Source organism: Miscanthus floridulus, chromosome 14 (assembly GCF_019320115.1).
Source record: "Miscanthus floridulus cultivar M001 chromosome 14, ASM1932011v1, whole genome shotgun sequence".
Taxonomy (NCBI): Eukaryota; Viridiplantae; Streptophyta; class Magnoliopsida; order Poales; family Poaceae; genus Miscanthus; species Miscanthus floridulus.
In genome coordinates, this window is record NC_089593.1 from 8,790,414 (window position 1) to 8,805,890 (window position 15,477).

Consider the following 15,477-nt stretch of genomic DNA (forward strand, 5'->3'; position numbering starts at 1 on the left):
ATCCGACGTTGCAACTTCGTCGAAACCTTCTCGATTTTTTTATCATAGCCTCTACATGCGATAACACGACGCCCAGACAAGTTTCGTGATTTTCGGACTTCGTTCGGATTTTATATAATTTAAATACACTTTTCCCGCAAGTTGTTCGTCATGTTACGTCAACAAGATGCTCGACATTTCATGCGAGTTCTTGGATAAGGCATCAACATACACCAAATATCATTAATATAATTTTTTGAATCACCAAATTCCATTATTTCATGCACCTGCAGTTCAAATTCGAAGTATGCAAAAAAAATTCAACGAAACGAAAAAAACTAACGAAATATAACAAAATAAGTCAAAATTGTCCCAAATATGAACATGCAGTTTTAAACAATGTGGAAAGGCCTCACAAAAAAATGAGGTAAAAAAACAAAAAAAAACAAAAATTCTTCCCCGAGTGCCTTCCCTGGCACTCGGCGAAGAGGCTCTTTCCCGAGTGCCAGGACAGGGCACTCGGGGAAGACTTAAAAAAAAGGCCCAACAGGCCTTATCTAAACCTAACCGGCCACCCCACCCCACCCCACACCCGCCAGCCCGCCCCGTCCGTGCGCTACCCCGCCGTCGCCAGCTCCCTCCGCGCGCCGCTGCCGCTCGCCGCGCGCCCCCCGCAGCCCCGCGCGCCCCCCGCAGCCCCCACAGCGCCGCGCGCCGCCGCAGCCCCCGCGCCGCGCGCCCCAGCAGGCCCGCCGGCGCGCTCCCGTAGCCCGAGACGGCGTCGCGCCCCCCGCAGCCACCGCGCCGCGCGCACCAGCAGGCCCCGCCGGCGCGCTCCCGCAGCCCGAGACGGCGTTCGCGCCCCCGCAGCCCCCGCGCCGCGCGACCCCTCAGGCCCCGCCGGCGCGCACCCCGTAGCCCGAGACGACGGCGCGGGCCCCGCCGGCGCGCCCCTGTCCCTGCGCGTTGGGGCCCGTCCGGCCGACGCGCCCCCTCCCCAGCCCCGAGGCAAGCCGCCTGGCCCCTATCCGTCCGTCTGTCCGTGTGGAGCCCAGCCCCTGGCGCTGGTCAGGGAGCAGAGAAGGAGGAGGTAGGTGGAGGAAGGAGGAGGAAGGAGGAAGAAGAAGGGGAAGGGGAGGAGAAGGAGAAAGAAGGGAAGGAGGTGCCACCGTCGCCACGTCCTGTCCCGTTGTCGGCGTCTTCTTCTCCGCGTGCACGTCCCGCCAACGCCCAAGGTATACGAACCGTCCCGTTCTGGTTGTCAGCCATCGCGCCGTTTATGTGTTGACGGCCTTCGTGCCGGAATTGTGGATGTGTGGGCCATCGTGCCCCAAATGTGGACGTCGGCCATCGTGTCGACGGTTTTTCTTGCAGGTTATCGAAACCTCCCCATCCAGGGGAGGTTCTACCGAAATTTTGTACTTATAGTGCTGTTTTTCTTCTTTTGCAGAGCAGGACCTGTCGCAGGGGAATCGGAGCACCTAGGCGACCTCGATCGTCTTCGTCGGCGCTGCGGTCCTACCTGCACAGCGCCGACTCGCCACTGCACCGAATCGCCACTGCGTCGCTAGCCTTTCTCCACCGCCACCCTAGGTATAATTAAGCTCTTTTCCTTACCGTTGTCGTACGTAGATCGGTGTAGCCCAGTTAGGCGTCTCTCGTCCGAAACAGATACGATTGGAGGTATGCGGATCTCTGCATATCTATGACCGTATCTATTTCGGATTGTCCAGGTGTAATTGGACAGCCCGCGGATGGGTAGATGGGTTAGTTTCCATGTTCTGCTCGGATCCGAGACAGAGTTTTGGCACCACCTACCTGTTGTTCTCTAGATACACACTCCCTTCTAGGACGTGTATCGGGAGAGCAGCGGGTAGGTGCTGCTGAAATTCTGTCTCGGATCGGAGTAGAGCATGGAAACTAACCTCATCTACGCATCCACAGGTGGGATTAGGACCTATCCTCACCTATTAGACAGTAGGCACGCCGTGCAGATGCGACTGATGGTTACTTTACTCCGTTATGTGTATATGCTAGAGGATGGATACCCGTGAGTGGATGTACACGGGACGCCCAAGTCAGTCTCAAATCACCCGTGAATGGATGGATAAGACCGAGAAATTCTTGGACCATGCATTTAAGGCAGCTAAGGGAGCGAGAGACACGTTCTGTCCCTGCAGCAAATGTGAAAACAAGAAAAGAAGAACAAGGGAAGTCATGATGAAGCATCTTTGCAAGTATGGATTTATGCCAAACTATACCCGGTGGGTGCACCATGGTGAACCCTACCGTCCTAGAGAGGAGGTCATGAGACGAGGCTTGGAGGCATTTGATGGTGATGGCGGGGTAGCAGGATGGTTAGGTGACTATGCGGATGCGATGTTCGCTGAAGGACGTACGGAGGACGAGCAGGAGGATGGGGAGGAGGAGCCAGAGCCAAGTGCTAAGGTGTTCTTGGACATGTTGAAATCGGCACAGAAGTTCCTACATGAGAAGACATCGATTTCTCAACTAGATGCCATTGGGCGCCTATTGGGGTTGAAGTCACAGTACAACATGACTCGAAAATGCTTCGATGATATGGTGGCAATTATTGGGGATCTGCTTCCGGCGGGTCATCAGCTGCCTCCAAACTTGTACGAGTCAACAAAACTCCTTCGGGCACTGAAGATGCCGTATGACCAGATACATTGTTGTCCAAAGGGGTGCGTCCTATTTAGGAAAGAACATAAGGATGCAAAGTACTGTCCAAAGTGTAAATCCTCTAGATATGTGGAGGTAGACAAAGGTGATGGCAAGAAGGAGCAGAATGAGAGGATCCCCATGAAAGTCCTACGACACCTTCCGATCATACCGAGGCTCCAACAGCTATTCATGAAAGAGGAGTCCGCGAAACAGATGAGATGGCACAAGAATGGTGTTCGATACAATAAAGACAAGATGATACATCCAGCAGATGGTGAAGCATGGAAAAGCTTTAATGCCAAGCATCGTGGCAAAGATGAAGAGGCCCGTAATGTACGTGTTGCGCTGGCAACGGATGGGTTCAATCCTTATGGAATGATGTCGGCCCCATACACTTGTTGGCCCATGTTCGCTATCCCCCTCAATCTCCCCCCCCCCCCGGGGACCTACTTCAACGGCAAAACATATTTTTGACGTTGATAATTCCTGGACACCCGGGAGACAAAATGGGTGTGTACATGGAGCCTATTTATGATGAATTGATCGAGGCTTGGAATAAAGGCGTATTGACTTACGACCGAGCTACAAGGAGGAACTTCAAAATGTATGTTTGGTACCAATACTCTATGCATGACTTTCTGGTGTATGGGATATTCACCGGCTGGTGTGTCCACGGGAAGTATCCATGCCCGGTATGCAAGGCAGCTCTATAGTTCATTTGGTTGAAGAAGGGTGGCAAGTTCTCGTCGTTCGACAAGCATCGACAGTTCCTCCCTCTTGACCATGCATTCAGAAGAGACACCAAGAACTTCACGAAAGGTGCCACGGTGATGACTAGTGCACCTCAGAAGATGACAAGTGCCCAGGTTCATGCTCAGATAGATGCTCTCGTGGTCCCAGCGCAGGAAGATAATCCAAAGAAGGGTAAAAGAAAGAAAGGTAATCCAAAGAAAGATCGCTTTGTGGGCTATGGTGTGGAACATATGTGGACTCATAAGCCAGGATTGGAGAGGCTTCCCTATTTTGATGACCTTCTCCTTCCACATAACATAGATGTAATGCACACTGAGAAGAATGTCGCCGAAGCACTTTGGGCAACACTCATGGACATTCCTGACAAGACAAAGGACAACCCTAAGGCCAGAGTAGACATGGCAACACTATACGATAGACCTAAGCTACAGGCCTCCAAGAGACAACAAACCATGGAAAAGGCCTAAGGCTGATTATGTCTTGGAAAAGAAGCACAGGACGGAAGTGATAGAATGGATGCAGACGTTAAGTTTCCCTGATGGGTTTGCAGTGAATCTGAGGAGGGGAGCGAACCCAGAAACTGGCAAAGTCTTAGGGATGAAGAGTCATGACTTTCACATATGGATTGAGCGGCTTCTTCCGTCGATGGTTCGAGGCTACGTCCCTGAGCATGTCTGGAAGGTGCTGGCAGAGTTGAGCTTTTTCTTCCGCCAGCTCTGTGCCAAGGAGATATCTCTGAGAGTGGTTGAGGAGTTGGAAAAAACGGCACCCGAGTTGCTCTATAAGTTGGAGAAGATTTTTCCACCTGGCTTTTTCTTGTCGATGCAACATTTGATTTTGCACCTCCCGAATGAGGTACGAATGGGGGGGGGCCGTGCAGAACCGTTGGTGCTATCCAATAGAGAGATGTCTAAAGACTGTTCGCCAGAAATGTGGAAACAAAGGCAGGATTGAGGCTTCCATAGCAGAGGCATTCATTCGTGAGGAGGTGTCAAACTTCACAACATCATACTATAGTGAGAACCTTCCAAGTGTGCATAATCCACCCCCTCGTTACAACAAGGACGAAAATGAATCGACCCTCAGCCTATTCAAAGGGCAACGTGGGAGATCAAGTGGAGCGTCCAAAAAGATATTGACCAATAAAGAGTGGCGCAAGATCATGCTCTACGTGTTGACGAACCTTGAGGAAGTCGACAAGTATCAGGGGTAAGTTCTCAACGAACTTGTTACATACTCCGTAAATCTTCTGCATCCAACAACCTTGTTGCTTGTCGGTGCAGAGAATTTTTTAATCAATACTGGCATCATCCAAGTCCACCTTCTGACCATGAACGAGATACCCTTCTTCAACATGGTTCGCCTGATTTCAAGGTTGATTTCATTACATGGTTCCAAAGAAAGGTACCTTCTGACCAACTTAGCTCGTTCCAAGTTTGGCGTTCCTAGTTGCCTAATTTCATTTCTCTCCTGCTTGATCTTGTAGTGCCAAAGTGATTTGTCTATAAGTGCCGAATTACGACAAGTGGCCAAAGGCTTTTACTGTAAGGTCTCGTCATTTGTTGATGTGTTGGCATTCGTGCCGGATTTGTTGATGTGTCGGCCTTCGTGCTGGAAATGTGGTTGTCGGCCTTCGTGCCGACGTTTTTCTTGCAGGTTTTGGAAACCTCCCCATGCAGGGGAGGTGCTGCCGAAATTTTCAACTTTTCTTTACAGTCCTTATATTTTTATCTTGTCACTCACGTGCAATCTCTTCTCTTTTTTGCAGCATCAATCGGGTGGGGCGTCGAACCATGTCGAAGGGTCGCCGGCATCGCACGTCGGGCCATCCCCACCTGGACCGTCGCCGGGATCGCACGCTGGGGCGTCCCACCCCTCACAGTCGCCGTGAGCCGCCTTCGGAGTCGTTTTTTTATATTGAACTTGTGAACTTGGAATAGTGTGTACTTTTGAACGTGTGGTTTGTAATATATTGTGGATTTCGGACAAATTTGGTCGTTTGTGATATATAAATGTGGTTTGTGACATATTGGTGTTGATTTGTGGTTTGGTTTGTGATATATATATATATATATATATATATATATATATATATATATATATATATATATATATATATATGCTTTGTTGTTTACGTGGAAAAGCAAAAAAAAAAAAAAAATTTAGAGGTGGCTTCCCCGAGTGCCTGTGCTGTGGCACTCGGGGAAGAGGGATTTTTATAAAAAAAACAAATTTCTTCCCCGAGTGCCTGAACTTCGGCACTCGGCAAAGAGTATTTTAAAAAAAAATTCAAAAATCTTTCTCGAGTATTGCACTCGGGGAAGAAAATAAAAAAAAACAGCGTCGGCCGCCGGCCAACGGCGTCAAGTCTTCCCCGAGTGTCAGCACGGCACTCGGCAAAGCCTTCCCCGAGTGCACGATTTTTGACACTCGGGGAAGACGACTTTCCCATGAGAGGATTAGCCGGAGGCTCTTCCCCGAGTGTTGCACTCGGGGAAGACTTCCCTGAGTGCAACTGGGCCTTCCCCGAGTGCAACCGGCACTCGGGGAATCCAGCAGTTCCTGTAGTGCATGGTTTTGTGATAGTTGCTGCAACATCAATTTGTTCTGTCATGCAGATTGGAAACAAATGTTGGTAAAATATAGTGGGTCGTTGTGGAGTCCACATCCGACTGCCGGTGTGCTCCAGAGTCCAGACCACAATACATGTGTCACCCTCTAACTTGTACACATGTCACAAGTGGTGGAGACTCACCACGACTCCATGAATATGGCCGATGTACTTGTCTGCTGCTACAACTGTCCTAGTTAAGACACGAATGATGCTTGTAGCTGCTACATGGTGTACAACATACTCCCATTCCTCACTGTTGTAGTGCACGACAAATCCCTAATCTTGCTGTTGTCATGGCCTCTTGCATGCATGCATGCATCGGTAGCCACTAGCTGACTAGCCACTCCTGACCTACTGGTTACATACGTGTCAGCTTTCTCCATCATCTTTGCTACGCTGATACTCTGTCGTTTTCTCTTGCTTATAATGCAATTTATTTATATATGGATTGGATTGAACCTATCATGATGTGGCCAATATTAAAAATGAATTGAAGTGGGAGCAGTGATCCATATGGAGACAACTGACCACGTGAATGCCAAGAAAACAATAGAGACATCCATGTTGAATTGAACCCCGTCAATTCCCTGCTCTGTTTTAATTTCATCCCAGGCCTAGGAGTAGACGAATAATCCTATGCATACATTGCTACAAAATTACTAGCATTAAGAGTCAACTAGTGAAGGGCGGGTCTAGTGCAAGCGGTAGAGTCTTACCGTCTGTGACCGGAAGGTTCCGGGTTCGAGTCGCGGTCTCCTCGCATTGCACAAGCGAGGGTAAGGCTTGCCACTGACACCCTTCCTCAGACCCCGCACAGAGCGGAAGCTCTCTGCACTGGGTAGGCCCTAAGAGTCAACTAGTGCTTTGCCGCTTCTGTACGTAAGGGTGTTGTAACTAGCTGTACTCTTTCTTCCCTAATGTAATTAAGGTCAACAGACCGAACGTGCATGTCGCGCTAATTTTCACCATCACTAGGGATGAAAACGGATCGGATACGAACGGATATCACTCATATTATATTTGTTTTCATATTTCTGTTCGGGTTCGGATTCGGACACGGATAGCGTTCGGGTACATATACGAATACGGATTGACTCGGTTACGGATACGAATAATGAGTATCGAATACGGTATGAATCGGATTCGGAGAAGGTCGGATACAAATATCTATTCGGATATTGAGTAAAAGCAGCATATATATATATATATATATATATATATATATATATATATATATATATATATATATATATATATATATATATATATATATATATATATATATATATATATATATATATATATATATCATACGTGCGCAAACCATTACACCACTCTATGAGTCCATAATCCATCTAGATTAAGCCGAAAGACTAAAGAGTAAAGCAACAAATAAGATAAAGATACAGATACATCATACATCAAACATCATACCAGCACCAATCTTCGCGGCATGAGTAGAAATAGCCAAGCTCATGGCTTCATGGGTCTCATGGAGTCATGGTCATGGATTCAAGATCTACAATCCTTATATAGGCCATTTTTTTCATTTGAGAAAGTTTGAACAAAATGTAGTTCAAATTTCACAAGTGTGTGATATAGTTTTAGAAAGTCTATATGAGATTCAAGAATTTGTGACTAGTGTTTGATAAAACTTTCTCAAATGGGAAAATGAGCTATGTAACAATTGTAGATCTTGCTGAGATGATCAAACTTGGTATTCAGAGTTTTTTCATCTGAGGTCATTTAGTGTCTCATTTGAGTAAGTTTGACCAAGTCAAATTTGGTCAAATGAAAAAACAACACTTTGACTCTAGTATTATGAACTCTAAATGACTTCAAATTGAAAAGTTTTAAATACCAAGTTTGTTCAACTCATCAAGATCTACAATTCTTGTTTTGGTCAACTTTCCATTTGAGATAGTTTGGACGGTTCAAATTTGTGATTTTTAAATTTCAATGCTTACAAACTAGTTTTCGGAATCCTAGATTGTCTCAAATTGAAAAGTTTTGAATACCAAGTTTGTTCAGCTCATCAAGATCTACAATCCTTATATAGGCTATTTTTTCATTTGAGAAAGTTTGAACAAAATGTAGTTCAAATTTTACAAGTGTGTGACATAGTTTCAGAAAGTCTATATGAGATTCAAGAATTTGTGACTAGTGTTTGATAAAACTTTCTCAAATGGGAAAATGAGATATGTAACAATTGTATATCTTGCTAAGACGATCAAACTTGGTATTCAGAGTTTTTTCATCTGAGGTCATTTAGTATCTCATTTGAGCAAGTTTGACCAAGTCACATTTGGTCAAATGAAAAAACAACACTTTGACTCTAGTATTATGAACTCTAAATGACTTCAAATTGAAAAGTTTTGAATACCAAGTTTGTTCAACTCATCAAGATCTACAATTGTTGTTTTGGTCAACTTTCCATTTGAGATAGTTTGGATGGTTCAAATTTATGATTTTTAAATTTCGACGTTTACAAACTAGTTTTCGGAACCCTAGATTGTCTCAAATTGAAAAGTTTTGAACACCAAGTTTGTTCAGATCATCAAGATCTACAATCCTTATATAGGCTATTTTTTCATTTGAGAAAGTTTGAATAAAATGTAGTTCAAATTTCACAAGTGTGTGACATAGTTTCAGAAAGTCTATATGAGATTTAAGAATTTGTGACTAGTGTTTGATAAAACTTTCTCAAATGGGAAAATGATCTATGTAACAATTGTATATCTTGCTGAGACGATCAAACTTGGTATTCAGAGTTTTTTCATCTGAGGTCATTTAGTGTCTCATTTGAGCAAGTTTGACCAAGTCAAATTTGGTCAAATGAAAAAACAACACTTTGATTCTAGTATTATGAACTCTAAATGACTTCAAATTGAAAAGTTTTGAATACCAAGTTTGTTCAACTCATCAAGATATACAATTGTTGTTTTGGTCAACTTTCCATTTGAGATAGTTTGGACGGTTCAAATTTATGATTTTTAAATTTCAATGTTTACAAACTAGTTTTCGGAACCCTAGATTGTCTCAAATTGAAAAGTTTTGAATACCAAATTTGTTCATCTCATCAATATCTACAATCCTTATATATGCCATTTTTTCATTTGAGAAAGTTTGAATAAAATATAGTTCAAAATTCACAAGTGTGTGACATAGTTTCAGAAAGTCTATATGAGATTCAAGAATTTGTAACTAGTGTTTGATAAAACTTTCTCAAATGGGAAAATGAGCTATGTAAGAATTGTAGATCTTGCTGAGACGATCAAACTTGGTATTCAGAGTTTTTTCATCTGAGGTCATTTAGTGTCTCATTTGAGCAAGTTTGACCAAGTCAAATTTGGTCAAATGAAAAAACAACACTTTGACTCTAGTATTATGAACTCTAAATGACTTCAAATTGAAAAGTTTTGAATACCAAGTTTGTTCAACTCATCAAGATATACAATTGTTGTTTTGGTCAACTTTCCATTTGAGATAGTTTGGATGGTTTAAATTTGTGATTTTTAAATTTTGATGCCTATAAACTAGTTTTCCATTTGAGAAAGTTTGGTCGGTTTAAATTTTGAAGCACTAAATGATTTCAAACGAAAAAGTTGTAAACAACAAAGTTTCATAACTTTTTGAGATCTACAATTTTTATTTTGATCATTTCTCCATCCAAGGTCGTTTGAATAATATCCGGATAATATCCGTTTTTAAATATCCGGATATATCCGATACTTAACCGGATTATCCGATATCCGCCGGATATCGATGATATTACATCCGTATTTGATATCCGCCCAAGATATCCGTTTTAGTATCCGTATCCGAAAAAAATTACGGATATCCGAGTAACTATCCAGATAAGTGTTCATATTTGTTCGGTCGAACGGACGGTCGAATAAATATCCGTACCATTTTCATCCATAACCATCACCCATAGTCAAATAATCCTGCTCTCTAGAGCTAGCTAGGTGTTGTCAGTGTTCTAGGACACAAAGCAGTGGTATATGTTTCAATCAGCAGCCGGCCACTGCCCTTGGTCCAATGCAACAATAGTCAATTCATTTCTCAAGAGATTTACCTGTCGTAATGCATGTGAGCCATTAACTTGGACCATGGATTACTTTTACTATTGTCATCACTGACAGTAAACAATGCAGTCTTGGTTCGGCAGAGTTTGAATTCTCAAATGATGCTTTGCTTACATGCACTTCTACATTTCTGTCAGGTGCCTATTGCCGACTGCTGTAGCAAGTGAAAACGGAGGTAGAATTTCCATGCCACAACTGTACTGATTGGGCAGGAGGGTCCCGTTCGGCTTACCTCATATTCGGTTTGTTCGGCTTCTTTTTTTAGCCGGAACAGTATTTTTCTCTCGCAACAATTCAGTCAGAACAGTATTTTTCAACCAGTTTCAACTAAAATTCTGCCAGTCGAACAGGGCCATATAGAATAGTCCATGAACCATGAACGTGTAGACTATGTTTCGCTTTCTTTCTTGTTTCTAGTAATTAATTATAAGGAGATAAAGACTTTCTCAGCTGTAATTAATTACCAGGACAGAACATGGCCGGCAGCGGAGGCGGGAGTGGCAGCAGCAGCCCGCCATGCGCCTCATGCAAGCTGCTGCGGCGGCGGTGCACGCAGGAGTGCGTGTTCGCGCCCTACTTCCCACCCGAGGACCCTCACAAGTTCGCCATCGTCCACAAGGTCTTCGGCGCCAGCAATGTCAGCAAGATGCTGCAGGTTCGCTCAATTCTCCAATTCCTTGGATCATTCTGCAGCCATCTTGCTCATCATCAGGCTAACGTGAACTGCACCAACTGTTGATTCCATTTCCAGGAGCTGCCTGCTCAGCAGAGAGCGGACGCTGTGAGCAGCCTGGTATACGAGGCGAACGCGCGCATGAGGGACCCTGTGTACGGCTGCGTCGGCGCCATCTCCTACCTCCAGCAGCAGGTCTCCCAGCTCCAGGTGCAGCTCGCCCTCGCCAAGGCCGAGATCTGCGTCCAGATGCAGCACGACGACGGCCATGCGCACTCAGCTTCAGCTGCTGCTGTGCCATCTCCGGCAAAGCAACAACTTCATCAACACCAGCAGCAGCAGATGGAATGTGACGCTTGAACAGCACTGGTGCAGCTCATCAGCAGCAGATGCTGGGCAGCTTCGGCTCTGCAGGGAACACTGCAATGATGCTGCAGGAGGCGTGCCTCAAGAAAGAGACCCTCTGGGCATGAATGAGTGAATTATGTACTTCCATTTGTCGATAAGAAAAAAAAAAGAACTTCTTGTCTCTTTCGCTGTCCGCCGCTGTAATTTTCCCGAAAGATGGGAAATTATTAAGACATGAGTTAATCGGGTCACATGAGCATCACAATCTCAGGCTCTCAGCATTTCTACTTAAAAACTAAGAATAAGATCTTCGGAAAAAATAAAAATAAAAATAAAAACTAAGAATCAAGACGAAGCTAGCTGAGGGATCTTGATGTGTGAAGAAGAGTTTTTGGACGAGCCATTGAAGTTTCAGAGGTTCACCTTTTGGTAGACTTGGGAGTTGAGAGTCAGCTATTTTGGACGCGTTTGGATTCACATGGTCTGCACAGTAGGATTGTTCGTGGACAACTGGACACTAAGCATGGACAAATACTTTTTTTTGTCCCACCGCGCTGGATCGGAGTTGTATATTTGACTGCTGCTAAATCCCAATTGGAAGACCTTACCTAACAGATTCCTAAGCTTTCGGCATAGGACGTGTGTCCATCTGCTGGGCTGCACAAGGGCTTGCAGATGTTAGTTGTGCGCCCCGTGTCATCAAGAAACCGACAAAGCAAAAACCTAATTCGTTTCTTTTTGTTCAAAAAAGAATTGAGTACCCCTCCAGTTTCCTAAAAAAAAGAATTGAGTTCCAAGCATGGCTTTGGTGGATCTACTTGGAATGATTCGTGCATGGAGGCTAAGTGGTTTCACTATCTATACATTTTTTTTGGCAATGATTGGTTAGGTTTTGATATTGTCAAAGTGACAAGCAGGTGCGTGCATGGACGCATGAGGAGGTGAATCTAGGACGAACAAAAAAGTATCAGTTGTAGCCTTGTAGGCTTGTAGCCCCCACGGTGTTGCTTATATATGGATATACTTGGCTATCTTACTTTATAAACTGTTGTAAGCATTGTTACGTCTAGCTCTAGCACAAAGGACATGTTAAGATTAACAAGAAGGAAGACAAATATATACATGGAAGAAGCTTGCATTTTGTAATCTGTTAGTCCTGCTCTTCACGATAGCATTTGCATTGGTCCTCTTATCGAACAGCAGTTGTACGTGTTCTTTATCAGGACGTGTCGCTTCCTGCACTAGCAATCACTGTATAACTGTGTCAGTTAACATTGGATCAAGCGCAAACCGGCCATTTTAGTGATCTAATCTTTACCAAGACCAATGATTGACGACGGGTTAAAAATAGATGTAACAAACCTTCAGTCAATCTCTAAACTCAACCATTGTCCTTGCTGCTGTATTTTGATGGTGCACATGGCATCGAGACTTTTTAATGTGTTGTTACATTGTTCATTGTTTACAGTACCAATACTGACATATACGAGTATGGGCCTTTTGCAAATTACGCATGGGCTTGCTCAGAAAGAAGTGGGCTGATAATATATGCATCATTGGGTCATTTATTTAGGACTCCGAATAGGCCCAGCAGCCCCTGCAGACAAGGTTTTGTTTCTCAACAAAATTTAAACTGATTTTTTTTTAAACTGACACAAGCAAAGTATTAGGATATATAGTATTATATGGATGCTACAGTACTTGGACCTTTATCGAGCTCTCCTGGCCTTGCTCCGCTCCCCCGCCAAGCAAGAATAGGCAAAGCAAGCAAAGCTATTTCGGCGTGGCTAGCGCCCGGACATTTGGACGCTAGTTCGCATCCAGACGCAGCTCTGGCGCCTACACCCCACATAGCATGCCATGTCCCACGCCCGCATCAGATACTACGCTAGCGACCACGCCCAGCCCCCCCGCGACCAATCCTGTGCCAGCGACCGCGTCCCCCTGCCCGCGACCCATCCCACGCCCCTTGCCACATCCTTTCCTGCCGCGACACGCTCCTGCCCCTGCCATGGCGCCATCCCCAGCCGTGCCCTGTCCTCCGCCACATTCTATCTTCGTCGCACCTCTTCCCCCCGTCCTAACATCTCATCTCCTCTGCAACATCCGTCCTGCCGTTGCAACATATGCATTATACTCTTGAAACATACATATACAATCATTGCAACATCCAGAAACACTTGCAACATCCAGACGAAACACTTGGAACATGCATTTGAAACAGCTAAAATATTTGGAACATACATTTGCATCACACGTCTGAAACAGCTGAAACATGTGGAACATATACTTGCAACATACGTGTGCAGCCATTGCAACATACGCAACACTAGATCTACTTTTGCAACATCTAGATGAAACACATGAAACATACATATAAAACACATGAAACATAAATTTAAAAACATACGGTTGCAAAAGGTTCGTCGACGCGGAGCTCAACGTCGTCGTGGAACTCAAAGCCACCTACCACAATTCTAGTGTCTATGATCTCTAAGCACACAATAGCTGTCACTACACTAAGTTAGTGTGCTCTCAAAGACTAACTGAAGAGCCACACTAACCACTAGACCCTACACAAGCTTGCTCTCAAAACTAATTACACTAAAGAGCGAAGCAACACTAGAAATGTAAATGCAAGGTATGGAATATGATGATTATAGCACCGTGTAGATAAAAGGTCCTAATAGCTAGAGGGGGGTGAATAGCCTATTAAAAATTTCTACAACAACACTTAACAAACCGGTTAGACAATTATGAGGCGAAGCAAGTGTTGCGCTAGCCTACTAAAAATGCAAGCCACCTACCATAATTCTAGTTTATATAGTTTCTATCCACACAATAGCTATGTCACTACACTAAGTTAGTGTGCTCTCAAAGGCTAACTAAAGAGTCACACCAACTAAACTAACAAGCTCTCACAGCTAGCTACACTAAAGAGCTTGATAACTAGTTTGCGGTAATATAAAGAGAGTGAGCAATTTGTTTATACCGCCGTGTCGAGGAGTGAACCAATCAATCACAAGAATGAATACCAATGAAGACCAATCACCTCATAATCAAATGATGACACAATGATTTTTTACCGAGGTTCACTTGCTTGCCGGTAAGCTAGTCCTCGTTGTGGCGATTCACTCACTTGGAGGTTCACGCGCTAATTGGCATCACACGCCAAACCATCAATAGGGTGCCACACAACCAACACAAGATGAGGATCACACAAGCCATGAGCAATTCACTAGAGTACCTTTTGGCTCTCCATCGGGGAAAGGTCAAGAACCCCTCACAATCACCACGATCGGAGCCGGAGACAATCACCAACCTCCGCTCGATGATCCTCGCTGCTCCAAGATGTCTAGGTGGCGGCAACCACCAAGAGTAACAAGCGAAGCCCACCGCAAAACACAAACACCAAGTACCTCTAGATGCAAACACTCAAGCAATGCACTTGGATTCACCATGTGTATCTTGTGTAATCATCCACTATCACAAAGCCATATTTGTTACCACCAATGCTAGTGTATTGTGTTGGCCCAAACAAGTCCATGTGCAATAACTCAAATGCTTTACTAGTGCTCATCATGCTTTTCTTAGGATGGGTGTTTCCAACTTGTTTGCCGGCTTGATAAGAGCTACAAAGCTTATCCTTCTCAAACACTACATCTTTTAAGCCTCTAACCAAGTCATGCTTAACCAATCTATTCAATTATTTTATTCCAACATGACCAAGCCTTCTATACCATAACCAACCCATGCTAGACTTAGTGAACAAACATGTAGATAATTTAGCTTCACTAGCATTGAAATCAACTAAGTATAGATTCTCATATCTAAAGCCTTTAAAGATCAAGTTAGAGCCATCTACACTTATGATCTCTACATCATCTACCCCAAATATGCATTTGAATCTAAGGTCACATAATTGAGCCACAGATAGCAAATTGAAGTTCAAGCTCTCTACTAGCAACACATTGGAAATGCTCATGTCATTGGATATTGCAATCTTACCAAGCCCTTTGACCTTGCCTTTGCCATTATCACCAAATGTGATACTATCATAACCATCATTGCCATTGGTGTTGATTGAGTTGAACATTCTTGCATCACCGGTCATGTGTTGAGTGCACCCACTATCAAGAACACAATGCCTTCCTTCGGCTTTGTAATTGACCTACAAAAGAAGATCAATTCCTTTTAGGTACCCAAACTTGCTTGGGTCCTTAAAAGTTAGTTACTAAGCTCTTTGGTACCCAAATAGCTTTCTTCTTTGAGCCCATCCATAGTTTACCAATGAACTTAGCCTTTATACCATTTGCACCCTTGGTAAGCATATAGAA

General features: G+C 44.3%; 1 long non-coding RNA gene and 1 pseudogene across 1 annotated transcript; both read left to right on the forward strand.

Moving 5' to 3' along the window:
- Nucleotides 1-1,136: 1,136 nt before the first annotated feature.
- LOC136504304 (uncharacterized) lies at nt 1,137-2,143 on the forward strand. The gene is made up of 3 exons (XR_010770845.1): nt 1,137-1,214; nt 1,430-1,572; nt 2,017-2,143. It is a non-coding gene; the product is annotated as an uncharacterized lncRNA (long non-coding RNA).
- An 8,451-nt stretch (nt 2,144-10,594) lies between these two features.
- Nucleotides 10,595-11,265, forward strand: LOC136504291 (LOB domain-containing protein 24-like; annotated as a pseudogene).
- The last annotated feature ends 4,212 nt before the right edge of the window (nt 11,266-15,477 follow it).